Consider the following 2,500-nt stretch of genomic DNA (forward strand, 5'->3'; position numbering starts at 1 on the left):
TCCCGGGTTCGACTCCCGGTATGGGAAGCGCTTTTGCCTTCCCGTCAATGTGGGCTCCTTACCAGTAGAGCCCTCGGCTTAAGGCATTGCCCCCCAACAGTGCAGTCTGTCTCCACCTGCATGGGCTCTCCTTCACCTGCTGGACACCTTTCACATGGCTAAAGACTGTCTCCTTCAGCTTTGCCAACCGTGCCCTTCTTCAGCTGCTTTTCCCAGCCTTCAGCATCACTCCAACTCTTTCACACGCACATGTGTGCCGAGAGGCAGGGAAACGTCAGCGTTTGGCCATTTGTGGATTGGTGCCTGTGGGTCGAGGCGGGTGTTTGGTGTTTTCTGCAAATTAGCAGCACACACAACTCGTTTACGGAGTGGAAACTGCAGCCGAGGAGTGCTCAGAGGAGCCAGCGCGAAACTCGTTAAAGGCTGGTCACAGAGCACGCACTCTGAGAGAGGAGCTTTACTGTGGCCGGAAGAGCACGCAGCCCGTGGTTAGCCGTGATCGTATAGTGGTTAGTACTCTGCGTTGTGGCCGCAGCAACCCCGGTTCGAATCCGGGTCACGGCAGCTTTTGCACATTTCTGGATTATTGCCCTCAAGCCCGGGAAAAAGTGGGTGTGCAAAGCTGGACCTCGCCATGTCGGCTCATCTCTTTTCTTGAGGCTTCGGAAGAATGGAAGAATGCAGCTCTGCGAACCGTGCTGCTGTCGCATCGTCTCTGGAAACACACTGATCGCATGCTAGTCAGCTGGTTTTGTCAGGGCCAGTGGCGCAATGGATAACGCATCTGACTACGGATCAGAAGATTCTAGGTTCGACTCCTGGCTGGCTCGGCGGCAAATTTTGACCCCGCGCCGGGAGGACCGCCACGATGGCCTTCTGCCCTCTGCTGGCCAGTAGATTTGCCGCGGCCTTCAGTTTGTCTACATGTACTCTCTCGTCAAAAGCCAGTCAGTCGCTCCCGGACCTCAGTCACACTCCTTTCAGTCTAGCACAAATGCATGCGCGCCTTTGCTTTTCTACAAGACGGTGGCAGAGTGCCTCCTCCCATATGGTCTAGCGGTTAGGATTCCTGGTTTTCACCCAGGCGGCCCGTGTTCGACTCCCGGTATGGGAAGCGCTTTTGCCTTCCCGTCAATGTGGGCTCCTTACCAGTAGAGCCCTCGGCCTAAGGCATTGCCCCCCAACAGTAAAGTCTGTCTCCACCTGCATGGGCTCTCCTTCACCTGCTGGACACCTTTCACATGGCTAAAGACTGTCTCCTTCAGCTTTGCCAACCGTGCCCTTCTTCAGCTGCTTTTCCCAGCCTTCAGCATCACTCCAACTCTTTCACACGCACATGTGTGCCGAGAGGCAGGGAAACGTCAGCGTTTGGCCATTTGTGGATTGGTGCCTGTGGGTCGAGGCGGGTGTTTGGTGTTTTCTGCAAATTAGCAGCACACACAACTCGTTTACGGAGTGGAAACTGCAGCCGAGGAGTGCTCAGAGGAGCCAGCGCGAAACTCGTCAAAGGCTGGTCACAGAGCACGCACTCTGAGAGAGGAGCTTTACTGTGGCCGGAAGAGCACGCAGCCCGTGGTTAGCCGTGATCGTATAGTGGTTAGTACTCTGCGTTGTGGCCGCAGCAACCCCGGTTCGAATCCGGGTCACGGCAGCTTTTGCACATTTCTGGATTATTGCCCTCAAGCCCAGGAAAAAGTGGGTGTGCAAAGCTGGACCTCGCCATGTCGGCTCATCTCTTTTCTTGAGGCTTCGGAAGAATGGAAGAATGCAGCTCTGCGAACTGTGCTGCTGTCGCATCGTCTCTGGAAACACACTGATCGCATGCTAGTCAGCTGGTTTTGTCAGGGCCAGTGGCGCAATGGATAATGCGTCTGACTACGGATCAGAAGATTCTAGGTTCGACTCCTGGCTGGCTCGGCGGCAACTTTTGACCCCGCGCCGGGAGGACCGCCACGATGGCCTTCTGCCCTCTGCTGGCCAGTAGATTTGCCGCGGCCTTCAGTTTGTCTACATGTACTCTCTCGTCAAAAGCCAGTCAGTCGCTCCCGGACCTCAGTCACACTCCTTTCAGTCTAGCACAAATGCATGCGCGCCTTTGCTTTTCTACAAGACGGTGGCAGAGTGCCTCCTCCCATATGGTCTAGCGGTTAGGATTCCTGGTTTTCACCCAGGCGTCCCGGGTTCGACTCCCGGTATGGGAAGCGCTTTTGCCTTCCCGTCAATGTGGGCTCCTTACCAGTAGAGCCCTCGGCTTAAGGCATTGCCCCCCAACAGTGCAGTCTGTCTCCACCTGCATGGGCTCTCCTTCACCTGCTGGACACCTTTCACATGGCTAAAGACTGTCTCCTTCAGCTTTGCCAACCGTGCCCTTCTTCAGCTGCTTTTCCCAGCCTTCAGCATCACTCCAACTCTTTCACACGCACATGTGTGCCGAGAGGCAGGGAAACGTCAGCGTTTGGCCATTTGTGGATTGGTGCCTGTGGGTCGAGGCGGGTGTTTG

The 2,500-nt window shown here is 55.8% G+C and overlaps 6 non-coding genes across 6 annotated transcripts in view; all 6 read left to right on the forward strand.

Annotated features, from left to right (window-relative positions):
• The window catches only part of trnae-uuc, a 72-nt gene extending 45 nt beyond the window's left edge, over positions 1–27 (forward strand). Inside the window, exon 1 of the tRNA in view lies at positions 1–27. This exon is cut by the window's left edge and continues 45 nt beyond it. This is a non-coding gene — a tRNA (tRNA-Glu).
• A 465-nt stretch (positions 28–492) lies between these two features.
• trnah-gug lies at positions 493–564 on the forward strand. Its single transcript has one exon. It is a non-coding gene; the product is annotated as a tRNA-His (tRNA).
• Positions 565–757: 193 nt separating this feature from the next.
• Positions 758–830, forward strand: trnar-acg. The gene has a single exon. It is a non-coding gene; the product is annotated as a tRNA-Arg (tRNA).
• Positions 831–1,579: 749 nt separating this feature from the next.
• trnah-gug lies at positions 1,580–1,651 on the forward strand. The gene has a single exon. It is a non-coding gene; the product is annotated as a tRNA-His (tRNA).
• Positions 1,652–1,844: 193 nt separating this feature from the next.
• On the forward strand, positions 1,845–1,917 carry trnar-acg. The gene has a single exon. It is a non-coding gene; the product is annotated as a tRNA-Arg (tRNA).
• A 212-nt stretch (positions 1,918–2,129) lies between these two features.
• On the forward strand, positions 2,130–2,201 carry trnae-uuc. Its single transcript has one exon. It is a non-coding gene; the product is annotated as a tRNA-Glu (tRNA).
• The last annotated feature ends 299 nt before the right edge of the window (positions 2,202–2,500 follow it).

This window comes from Alosa sapidissima, chromosome 10, assembly GCF_018492685.1.
Source record: "Alosa sapidissima isolate fAloSap1 chromosome 10, fAloSap1.pri, whole genome shotgun sequence".
NCBI lineage: Eukaryota > Metazoa > Chordata > Actinopteri > Clupeiformes > Clupeidae > Alosa > Alosa sapidissima.